General features: G+C 42.5%; 1 protein-coding gene across 2 annotated transcripts in view; it reads right to left on the bottom strand.

Moving 5' to 3' along the window:
- Positions 1–13,116, bottom strand: part of LOC132823822 (beta-1,3-galactosyl-O-glycosyl-glycoprotein beta-1,6-N-acetylglucosaminyltransferase-like) — a 113,514-nt gene that overhangs the window by 58,557 nt on the left and 41,841 nt on the right. Inside the window, exon 2 of one of the 2 annotated variants that reach the window (XM_060837876.1) lies at positions 1,249–1,358. The exons of the other annotated variant lie outside the window; for it this stretch is intronic. The gene's annotated coding sequence lies outside the window, so the exon portion shown is untranslated. The remainder of the gene's footprint in view (positions 1–1,248; positions 1,359–13,116) is intronic. 2 annotated transcript variants of the gene reach the window in all.

Raw genomic sequence — 13,116 nt, 5'->3', positions numbered from 1 at the left:
CTGATGGAAGTTCCTTCCATATTTTAGCTCCTTAGAGTCATAGAGTCATAGAGATGTACAGCATGGAAACAGACCCTTCGGTCCAACCTGTCCATGCCTAACAAGATATCCCAACCCAATCTAGTCCCACCTGCCAGCACCCAGCCCATATCCCTCCAAACCCTTCCTATTCATATACCCATCCAAATGCCTCTTAAATGTCGCAACTGTACGAACCTCCACCACATCATCTGGCAGCTCATTCCATACACGTACCACCCTCTGCGTGAAAACGTTGCCCTTTAGGTCTCTTTTATATCTTTCCCCTCTCACCTTAAATCTATACCCTCTAGTTCTGGACTCCCCCACCCCAGGGAAAAGACTTTGCCTATTTATTCTATCTATGCCCCTTGTAATTTTGTAAACCTCTATAAGGTCACCCCTCAGCCTCCGACGCTTAAGGGAAAACAGCCCCAACCTGTTCAGCCTCTCCCTGCAGCTCAGATCTTCCAACCCTGGCAACATGCTTGTAAATCTTTTCTGAACCCTTTCAAGTTTCACAACATCTTTCCGATAGGAAGGAGACCAGAATTGCACGCAATATTCCAAAAGTGGCCTAACCAATGTCCTGTACAACCGCAACATGACCTCCCAACTTCTGTACTCAATATTCTGGCCAATAAAGGAAAGCATACCAAATGCCTTCTTCACTATCCTATCCACCTGCAACTCCACTTTTCAAGGAGCTGTGAACCTGTACTCCGAGGTGTCTTTGTTCAGCAACACTCCCTAGGACCTTACTATTAAGTGTATAAGTCCTGCTAAGATTTGCTTTCCCAAAATGCAGCACCTCATATTTATCTGCCCTTGTTGGCATTCTGCATCCAAAAGTTGCCTTGAAGATGTTGTTAGTTTTTCCAGTTACATGACACACATTCTATTTCCATTCAAGTTCCCAAATCAGAAATCTATTAGACTATTGTCATATAACATGCAAAACACACTTTTCTATCCCTCAGATATTAGAGTAAACTTGAACATGAAATATAACAAAAAATGAGGAATATTTTAGCCAAAATTTGACATTTGCACACTATCAACTATTACTTTAGTATGGATAGTAACTTGAAGCAGAAGTTCGGCTGAGGGAACAGCATAATGAGTGGAAAGCAATAGTTGCATGGTCACACATATGCAGTTGCACTTCAAGCCAGAAAACCATATGATCATGATGTGGGAGTTGAGAAAGGACATAAAGCAGAAACATACTGTTATCCTGAATGTCCTCGGTCACACCGAATGCAGTTGACCTTTCAGCAGGGCTCAAATGATGTCTGTCCTTTGCTGCTCTGCTGACTTTTATTTCATACCGCCTAGTCCTATGAAGAAGAGGGCAGAATTTTAATAATTGCATTGGGTAACGTACCTGCCATGTAACAAAAGATGGCACATGAAATAGAATTTAATGTTCACTGTAGGAAGAGTTTTGATGGAGAATGTCCTGAAGACTGGTTGGAGCTCCAGCATGACCATACACAGGACACAGTGAGGGCTTCCCATGGAATCAAATCTGTTACAGGGTAGGGATCCCACACTAGTGAATCAGAGGCTGACAGCTCTCTGGTACTGGCAATTCCATTGGGAGCTGTAGTCACTGTGGTATGTCATTCAGGCCTTTGGAGGGTTGTCAGTTAGTTCAGTTGGCTGGATGGCTGGTTTGCAATACAGAGTGACACCAATACTGTGGCTTCAATTCTCTTACTGACTAAGGTCACCATGAAAGTCCTGCCTTCACAACTACGGCCCTTGCGTGAGATGTAGTTTCCCTCAGGTTAAATCTCCAACCTATCACCTTTACCCCCACCTCCATCCACCTATTGACTCTCAGCTATCTTGTCCCCAGACCCACCCCCCTCCCATTTAGCTGTCCACCCCCAAGGCTCCCAGCCTCATTCCTGATGCAGAGCTTTGGCCCAAAATGTCGATTCTCTTGCTCCTCTGATGCTGCCTGACCTGCTTTGCTTTCCCAGCAACACACTCTTGACTTAAATCACTACCTATCAATCGTCTCTCTCTAATGACAGAGCAGCCACATGCTCCTCTGGAACTCTAGTGACTTCACCTCTGCCTTAACCAGACATAGACACTGGAGCCATGAGAGAAAGCTAAGTGGAGCAGGATGTGAGAGGGATTACTAGGAAGGCTCAGGGAGGTTTTTCTGTGGGCTTCCTCCTCCTGAGGTCGGGACTCTGGCACAAAGTGCCTGAAACAAAGGGGCCAAAGACAAGTCAGACAGGATTGCTTTGTGGTTGTCCCAGTAGAATTCCAATGGCGCCGGCATAAGGCCCTTAATTGGCTCTGAGGTAACTACTTAAGGGACTCAATTGGCCTCCAGGGAGCATTGCTACATACCCTCTACAGTTTCTGCTTGGATCTTACTCGGGCAATGTAAGATCCACAAGGTACCTTTGGATTAGATCCAGTAGAATACTTTATCTCCTCAAAGCATACCCTATCTATCCAAGCAAATCCATATGGTTTAGATCTGCTGTTATCTGAATTAATGCGCACACTTCAGGTTTCAGACACCTTCCTCATTAGAATCATTAGAATCATAGAAGAATTGAAATAGTCAATGATTGAAATGACTAGCTGCTTCCATAACAGTCCACATATGAATCCTAAGGTGACTCTGTTGCTATACCATTTCAGGGGGATGGGAGGAGATGGCATAGTGGTATTATCACCTGGCTACTAACCTAGAGACCCAAGTTATATTCTGGGAACTGGATGCAAATCCTACCATGGTAGACGGTGGAATTTGAATTCAATAAAAATCTGGAATTAACAGTCTAATGATTACCATTGTCGATTGTCAAGAAAAAAAACCATCTGGTTCACTAATGTCTTTCAGGGAAGGAAATTGCCATCCCTGCCTGGTCTGGCTTACATATGATTCCAGACCCAGAATAATGTGGTTGATTCTCTGTGGCCAGTTACGGATGGGAAAATAATGCTGGTCTCACCTGTGACACCCTTATCCTGTGAACGAATAATGAAAAAAAGGGAGATGCTATGCCTGGGGACAAGACTAAGACTTTCTGTGGACTTGGTTATTTTTGCCACTTCAGAGGGATGCTACAACTGGATCTATTATGAGATGAAAGATCCTGTAGGAGACTCCCAAATGAAAGATGGGAGAAAGCAAAAAAATCTAAAGCATTAAATGTGAACAATGAGACCCTGACGCATACCATGCATACCAACAATGTTTTACTATTTACTGAAACATGTGCCTGGGAATCTGAATTTACTGCCAGGGATTTCACTGTGCAATTGGGAGAATGCCTTAAAAAGTCACCTCTGCTGCGTAGGCTTTTCTAGCATTTGCAAACTCAGCAGTGACCGGAAGCTGGAAGTTACTGAATCAACAGTGTTTTCCTCAGCTCCCCTTGTAATTCAGAAAGAGCAGGCGTTTTTCCTAACATCAAAAAAAACAAACGATCCTCCACATTCCTGATCAATTACTTGCTTTTGTTCCCACCTTAACCTTATAACTTCTCTTCCTCCCACAACTTTGACAACAGACCGTATTCCCTCCTAATAATAAACACACGCTTCACTGGTTACCCACTTGCTAGTCACCAACTTCAACGGTTCCCTGCAACATCATTTTGACATTGAAGGTCTCTCTCAGTAGTTGGCCAGTTTAATTGGCTTTTGGGAAACAAGATCATAAAACATAGGAGCAAAAGTTAGGCCATTCAGCCCATTGAATCTGCTCCACCATTCAATCATGGCAAATAAGTTTCTCAAGCCCACTCTCCCGCTTTCTCCCCGTAACCTTTGATCCTATTGATAATCAAGAACTCTGTCTTAAATATAGTCAATGACCTGGCCTCCACAGCCTTCTGCAGCAATGAATTCCATAGGTTGACCACTCTGACTGAATAGGTTTCTCATCACCTCTGTTCTAAAAGGTCTTCCCTTTACCTTAAGACTGTGCCATCAGGTTCTAGTCCCTCCTGTTAATGAAAACATCTTCCCAACTTGCACTCTATCCAGGCTGTTCAGTATTCTATAAGTTTCAATTAGATCCCCCCGCCTCCACCATCCTTCTCAAATTCATTGACTATAGACCCAGAGTCCTCAAACGTAAATGTCAAGCCTTTAATTCCTCGGATCATTCTTGTGAACCTCCTCTGGACCTGCTCCAGAGCCAGTACATCCTTCCTGTGGTATGGGGCCCAAAATTGCTCACAATACTCTCAATGTGGTCTGACCAGAGCCTTTTAGAGCCCCAGATGCACATCCTTGCTTTTACATTCTAGTCCTCTCAAAATAAGTGCCAACATTCTATTTGCCTTCCTAACTGCCAACTCAACCTGCAAGTTTATCTTAAAAGAATCCTGAAACAAAATAAAGAGTTATCTTGGCAGGATTTCCAGTCCTCTCACCAGGATAGATTCTTCAACCATTTCAGCCTCACCCACAACATGAATTGAAGTATTGGTGAATGCCAATATTTAATCATTGATATAAGGTCATCAATTTGAAATGGCAATTATTTCTCACCACAAAGACGCGTCCATGACTCCTTGTGCGTTTTTATTTTCTGTCTTTATTTTAAGTCCCAAAGTGGGGCTTGAATATTAATGAGGAATTAGTCCTACAGTTATGTCATGGCCAGATGGTCTGTTCGAGGATGAATGAACAGTGACATAATACAGTGAAGCACATTTAATATAACTTAAAAGGCAATGTGTTAAATAGAAACCAAGTTTTGAAAGATATGTGTCCTAAAATGATGCAAAGCACTAATTGGTATTGTTTCAAAACTGTAGTAATTTGTAATATTTCAGCATTTATTACACAATCTGATGTTCTATTTCAAAAGGCGAAAATTACTTTCCACCTAATACTATATGCCTTCATCTTATGTTACAATTAGCTTTACTCCTTTTTTCTTCAGGTCGGATCACCTATAGCATACTCTGAATTCCTGTCAATATAGAGGGAAAAGAGAATGAAACCGACAGCAATTGCGCAGAACATACAATACCAAGAAAGTGTAGCGCACTGTCCGGACAACACTGGAGGACCCTCTCACACAGCTCCAAGCTGTGAATCACAATTTTAGCAGCCCCATCGTTTGCTCCACCGTGGCCCTGATCATTGCTTATGCACCAAATTGTCAAAGGTGCCACGCTGCCTGAGTGGTTAACACAAAGGACTATGCCAGCTCTTCTGTAAACCTCTTCCTGTCTCACACCCACCTCAACTAATTCACACATGATACTTACATGATATATGAAGCAGCGTTCAGTTGTCCCCTCAATGGCTAAGGTCTAGCAGATTCCATGCTTTCACTTATAAAAGTGACACAGACTCTGCTCACCCTGTGCATTTTCTGAGCCATTTTTCTTTTGCACTGGGCATTGAGAGAATGAAAAGTGATGGCTAGGAATGTAGCTCGCGATGGTCACCATCAGCGACAGGGTCTCTCTGGGGTGAGGTAGCTGCCCCCGACCCACTTCCCCACCACCTGCCGCCCTGGTCCAAAGTTTCCATGACCCCCTTCCTGTTGCATTACCTCGACATCTGATTTCCACACACCCTCCCAATGGAGAGACCAAGCATATCAAATGTCACCTCCAACAGACTTCCTGCTCCCCCATATCCCAGCATTACCCATTACTCAAAACTCCCACTGTGGATGGCATGGTGGTGCCACTGTCTATAACCACTCCCCCCCCCCACCCCCATCGGCTACCACGCCTTCAACTGTTGTTTCACATCCCATCATACATCTGCACTGTCCCCCTGTCACTAATCTTGTTCTCATCTCCACATGTTCCTCTGTTTCCCACACAGCCAGCCCTGATCCCCTGGCTCTAATACATGAGAATGGAATGAATATGAGCAGCAGTCAGCCATTTGGTCCTTCAGGTCAGGCCCACCATTCAACAAGATCATAGCTGAATTGCCCAGGCCTTATTTCTTCTTCTCTGGCAGCTCCCAGTCGTCAAATATCTGCCTACAGTTTACAAAATACCATGCAAGGACTGCACAAAACACTATATAGGACAAACAGGAAGACAGCTAACAATCCGCATACATGAACATCAACTAGCTACGAAACGACACGACCAGCTATCCCTAGTAGCCACACACGCAGACAACAAGCAACATGAATTCGACTGGGACAACACCACTATCATAGGGCAAGCCAGACAGAGAACAGCCAGGGAATTCCTAGAGGCATGGCATTCATCCACAAACTCCATCAACAAACACATCGACCTGGACCCAATATACCAACCACTACAGCGGACAGCTGAAACTGACACCCGGAAGCGGCAAGGACAGACCACTATAAATACCGGAAGAAACATCAAAGAAGCGCTTCGCAGGAGGCTCCAGAGCACTGATGATGTCGCCTAGCCAGGGGACGAAACGTTTGCAACAAAAACTTCCAGCTCGGCGAACAGAACCACAACAATATCTGCCTACCTCCACCTTAAATATTTCAATTATCTAGTCTCTGCAACTGTATGATGGACAGAATTCCAAACATTTTTGGCTCTATCACTCAGGCCAGTGTTCTTCCTGTTTTCCCAATAGGTCCCCTTTGCAACCTCACACCAATCAATGGATTGACACCCAGGGTTGTATTTACCCAAGTTCTCGAACCCCTATTGACAAGCAGACCCTAGATATAAAATCATGGGGTCATAGAGATGTACAGCACAGAAACAGATCCTTCAGACCAACTCGTTCATGCCAACCAGATATCCCAACTTAATCTAGTCCCATTTGCCAGCACTTGGTCCATGTCCCTCCAAAACTTTCCTATTCATATACCCATCCAGATGCTTTTTAAATGTTGTAACTGTACCAGCCTCCACCACTTCCTCTGGCAATTCATTCCATACATGCACCATCCTCTGTGTGAAAAGGTTGCCCCTTAGGCCTCTTTTAAATTTTGCCCATCCCACCCTAAACCTATACCCTCTAGTTCTGGACTACCCAACCCCAGGGAAAAGACCTTGTCTTTTTATCTGATCCATGCCCCTCATGATTTTATAAACCTCAAAAAGGTCATCTTTCATGCTTCCGACACTCCAGGGAAAACTGCCAGAGCTTAATCAGCATCTCCCTATAGCTCAAATCCTCTAACCCTGGCAACTTCCTTGTAAATCTGTTATGAGCCCTTTCAAGTTTCACAACATTCTTCCGATAGGAAGGAGATCAGAATTGCACACAATATTCCAAAAGTGGCCTAATCAATGTCCTGTACAGCTGCAACATGACCTCCCAACTCCTGTACTCAATACTCTGACCAATAAAGGAAAGCATACCATACACCTTTTTCACTATCCTATCTACCTGCGACTCTACTTTCAAGGAACTATGAACCTACACTCCAAGGTTTCTTTGTTCAGTAATGCTCCCTAGGACCTTACCATTAAGTGTAGAAGTCCTGTTCAGATTTGCTTTCCCAAAATGCAGCACCTTGCATTTATCTAAATTAAACTCCATCTGCCACTCCTCAGCCCATTGAACCATCCTGTCAAGATGCTGTTGTAATCTGAGGTGACCTTCTTCGCTGTCCACTACACTCCAATTTGGTATCATCTGCAAACTTACTAACTGTACCTCTTATGCTCACATCCAAATCATTTATGTGAATGACAAACAGTGGTGGACTCAGCACCAATCCTTGTGACATTCCTCTCAACTCCTATACTCAATGCACTGACCAAAAAAGACAAGCACACCAAATGCCTTCTTTATTACCCAGTCTACTTGCAAATCCACTATCAAGGAACTATGAACCTATACTCCAAGGTCTCTTTGTTCCGCAACACTCCCAAAACCTTACCATTATGGACAAGTACAGAACCGCCCTGGTCCTCACCTTCCACCCCACCAACCTCTGCATAAATTGCATTATTCGCTGACCTTTCTGGCACTTACAAATGGACCCCACCACCAGAGATATACTTCCCTCCCCACCCCATCCACTTTCCACAAAGAGGAGTCCCTCTGCAACTAGCTGGTCAGGTCCATGTTCCCCAACAACCCACCCTCCTCTCCCAGCACCTGCCCCTGCTGCCTCAGGAATTGCAAAGTCTGCACCCACACCTACCCCTTCACCTCCATCCAAAGCCCAAAGGAGCCTTCCACATCTATCAAAGTTTCACTGCACTTTCACACATGTCATTTATTGTATCCTTTGCTCCTGACGTGGTCTCCTCTACACTGGGGAGACTGGATGCCGTCTCGCACAGCGCTTTAGGGAACAATAGACAATAGGTGCATTCTGCCCTTCGAGCCTGCACCACCATTCAATATGATCATGGCTGATCATCCTTAATCAGTATCCTGTTCCTGCCCTATCTCCATAACCCTTGATTCCACTATCCTTGAGAGCTCTATCCAACTCTTTCTTAAATGAATCCAGAGACTGAGCCTCCACTGCCCTCTGGAACATCTCCGGGACACCTGCACCAATCAATCCCACTGACCCATGGCCGAACATTTCAACTCCCCCTCCCACTTTGCCGAGGACATGCAGGTCCTGGGCCTTCTGCATCACCACTCCCTTACCGCCCAATGCCTGGAGGAAGAATGCTTTATCTTCCACCTTGTGACCCTTCAAACCCAGGGCATCAATGTGGACTTCACCAGTTTTCTCATTTCCCCTCCCCCCAACTTGCCCCAGTTCCAACCTTCCAGCTCAGCACTGCCCTCATGACCTGTCCCACCTATCAATCTTCCTTCCCACCTATCTGCTCCACCCTCCTCTCTGACCTATCACCTTTACCCCATCTCCATCCTCCTATTGGACTCATAGCTACCTTCTCCCCAGCCCCACATCCCTCCCATTTATCTCTCCAGCCCTGAGGCTCCCAGCTTCATTCCTGATGAAGGGCTCCAGCCCAAAACATCGGTTTTCCTACTCCTTGATGCTGCCTGACCTGCTGTGCTTTTCCAGCAACACACTCTCGACTCTGATCTCCAGCATCTGCAGCCCTCACTTTCTCCTTTCCATTAAGTATCTAAGTCCTCCTCTGATTTAGGTTTGCAAAATGCAACACCTCACATTTATCTAAATTAAAATCCATCTACCATTCCTCAGTCGATTAGCCCATCTGATTAAGATCCCACTGTACTCTGAAGTAACCTTCTTCGCTGTTCACTGCATCTCCAATTTTGGTGTCAACTGCAAACCTACTAACTCTACCTCCTTTGTTCGCATCCAAATCATTTATATAAATGAGAAAAAGCAGTAACTAGCTAAACCCCTGATTGCTCTGTTTGCAGCTTCCTATCTGACAGTACACCTCTTCCCCTGACTGTTGGTGCTGGCCTCACAGCACAGATGCCAGCCCACTTCGTGGACTGCAGGGGGGAAATCTCCTGACAGTGAGCTGCTCAAGCTGATAACTGACTGTGACCAAGTCTGTGGACTATGCCCCTGACTAATGATCCCAGAATCCCTACAGATGGCTGCTCCTTTTGACTGGCTATTTGGTGGAATAAATATGCTGTGTGTTTGACGTACAGGCAGCTGGGACATGCTGTGAATTTTAGATTAATATCTTGTTATACTGTACAACAAGTTGTCAACAACAGCCCTGCTGCTTCTAACCCGTCCTTAACCCCAGGACAGTTTGCAACCAAAAAGGCAAGCAGCTGTCCACGTATCTGTGCAAAAGAGCATGTCAATCTGTATTTGGTTCTGGCTGAAGCATCAACTTGCTAACAGGCAAGGCATGGATGCTCAAAACATGCAAGTAGTCCTGTTGTAGTCTTTGTAATTGTCAATGCATCTTGCATTGTAAGTCTATGCCTCCTAAATGGTCTACAAGTGGATCAGAGAGAAGCCATGTTGATCGTGAAGTGTGACAACCATGATAGCACCTTTAGTCATCCCGAGCGCTGTAATTTTCTCCTATACCTCTCTGCGTTCCTTCCTCCTCTGTTTGGAGACCACCTCTGTAACGCTGGTGAACCCTGCTAGGTCTATGTTTAATGCACCTAAAATAATTTTCATGTTACAGATAATCATGTTTTGCAAAGACATTAACTAACCATTTTCCAAATGTTCTCTGTCTCCCTTGTTATTGAGCGATAGGCCAATTAGGACTTCAGCAGAGGCGATTTTTATTGGCTGAAGCTCGTTGAGGGCTAGCTTTCAACGTTGCTAAGGAAGCATTTGTAGCTTGGCAATAAATTGGATTGCACAGATGAAAAACAAGCACAACTGAATTTTAAAAAATAAATATTAATGTATCTAGAACTTCTCTGGATTATCATAATCATAGAATTTCACATTGGATAAACAAAAAAGTTTGAGGTTAATAATAGAGTCCATTATCTGGATAAGAGCATCTAGAACTTTGCTTTTATGGATGTTTTATGCATTAGTCAAATTGTTATACTATCAAATAGGCAACCTAATTGCAAGAATGTGATATTTCCTTTACGGTCATTAAATGTGGCTTTCTTATCAACTGCTAATGCGTAAATGTTAGCTTGAATTTATGATCAAACAAAAAAACGAACAAAAAAACTGGATGACTGGTGATACAAAGAAAATGATTGACTCACTGCATTTCAGAAATTATATGTTCACTAACACATGGTGATATGTTTTCATACATCAATTATTACCTATTCTGTGTTCTTCATAATTACATTGGTTTGCACTCATTTCTGTATATAGTGAAGGGATAGTTCCAATGCTGAATAGTTAAAGGTTTACATGTGAATGAAATTGTTTGCATTTGATAATTTATTTTTATCTAACCTGCAATTTGATTAATAATAGAATATGATAACTTTGGCCATAATTGTATGATGACATTTGACTTGGAAGACAAATAGTAGAGAAAATTTTAATTTCCTCAGGTATATGGAATCTGTAATTGTTTTTCAGAATACTTGGAAATTACATTTATGAATATGCATCAATTAAAAGGGATGCATTTAATTTTCTAAGCTATAAAGAAAATCTGGCCCATGTCACCTGTCACCTCTTGATCCAGAAGCACTAACAGGAAAGAAGTTAAGAAAGAAAATGTGTGGCTGTAAGATATGAAGGGAAGCTGCACGCAGAGAACAACTACAAGCTGAGAAATTGGATTTTGAAAGAAATCAGACTAGAGATACAAACGCAGAAAGAAAGTAGACAGACAGAAAGACCAAATAAAGTCCTGAGAGAAGACAAAGCAAATCATTTTCAAGGCGCAGTCATTATGTTTTGTTTGGCAGAGGAGAAGGTGTTCTTGCAGGTATTGTGTCACCTGACTAAAAATGTCTAAAACCTGGAAAACTGTGTTAATGGCTCAGTCATTACTGTTATCCCAGAAACGGCCAAACCATGAACTGGAAAAATATTGATTTTTTTTGGTTGAAAAGGAATTCTAGAAAGCTATATGATCATGATTATTACATTCATAAAACTCAAAGGTGAAATACTCTTCTGCCCTAATCTAGATAAAACAAGCACAGTCTGTTTTGGAAAGGTATGGCTACAGTTGTAACAATTATGCAGGTGCTGATGTAACTGCTTGTAATTACACGGCATATCTTTACTATATCTACCATTTAAAATGAAACATGCTTTTTCCATTTACAAAATCATTTGTCTGTGAGTTAATGAATTCAAGTTAATGTGCATTGGTTCTAATTCATGTTAATGTAGAAGCAATGTAATTTGGAATTGTGTTCCTGATGTCTTAATTTAGAAGCCATTCAATAAACCTGGGGGTTTAGTTGTGAATTTTTAATGGGGTTTGTAACAATTGTTCCATAGTATCTACAGTTCAGAAACAGGCCATTTAACCTAACAGGTCCACAATGATGCTTATACTGCTCTCTACACCCTTCTTCATCTAACGTCATCAACATGTCCAGCTGTTTCTTTCCCCCTTCTTCTTAGCTACCCTTAAGTACATCAACATTGCGAAAACTACTATTTGTGCTGTTTCGCATTATAATTATTCTTTGCCATTCTCCTAGCTTTGTTTTATTTACTCGTGGAACCTGGGCATCACAGACTGGGTCAGCATTTATTGTCCCTCCCTAGTTGCCCTTGAGAAAGTATGGTAAGTTGTTTAAACCTACCATACGATTGGGGAGAGAGTTCCTGGATTTTGACTAAAGATACTGAAGGAACTGCAATATGTTTCCAAATCAGGATGACAAGTGGCTTGGAGGGGAGCTTGCATGTTATGGCATTCTAAATATCTGCTGCCCATGTCCTTTTAAATGGAAGTTGTCATAGGTTTTGATGATGTTGTCTAAGGATCTATTGTGAATTTCTGCAGAGTATCTTGTATATCCTACATACTACTACTGAGTGTCAGTAGTGAAAGGACTAGGAGTTTGTGGATTGGGGCCAAGTGAGCGGGCTGTTCTATCCTGGATAGCATCAAGCTTCGTCATTATTGTTATAGCTATACTCATCCAGGCAAGTGGGGAATATTCATCCCATTGTACTCCTGGTTCGTTCTTTGTAGACAATGTTACATTTATTTATTAGTTTTGGTCTTACCCCCAAGTGAAAATATATTTTCTAAATATACCCTACAAAACCCAGTGTCACAGTATTGAACACATAAAACAAAGATGGAAACTGGAACTGTAGTATATCCCATTGGTACCTAAACTCGATTCTGCATGAGGTTAATAGATGTTCTTTGATAATCAAATTCTATTCTTCCAGAAATTGATTCCAGTTCTTATTTCAAACCAGCCTTGCTACTTTTAATCACTTATATCTCTTTCAGATATTTAGTTTACTTTTATTTTCCTCCATCACAGTAACTAACACAATACATGTATATAATGTATATTATCATTTACGAAGCCCATATTTCTCTTAATCATTCTCCTTATCATAGCATTGCTGCAAAAGCTTCTTTTGATCATTTTTTAATGCCTTACCAGGCTCCATTTTAAGTTTTATTATCTGTTGTGCCACTTTTTATCTGACATACCAAGAAGAATAGTCCAAGTCTGTTCAGCCTCTTCCTTTAGCTCAAACCCTCCAACCTACCTTTCATCAGGATTTACCTGTTTTTGCATTCTTGTGTGTACTGTATTCGTATTCAGCTTTATGTG

Source organism: Hemiscyllium ocellatum, chromosome 2 (genome assembly GCF_020745735.1).
Source record: "Hemiscyllium ocellatum isolate sHemOce1 chromosome 2, sHemOce1.pat.X.cur, whole genome shotgun sequence".
In the NCBI taxonomy this organism is placed as follows: domain Eukaryota; kingdom Metazoa; phylum Chordata; class Chondrichthyes; order Orectolobiformes; family Hemiscylliidae; genus Hemiscyllium; species Hemiscyllium ocellatum.
The sequence above is the reverse complement of the archived record's forward strand: the minus strand, read 5'-3'. Positions and strand labels throughout refer to the sequence as shown.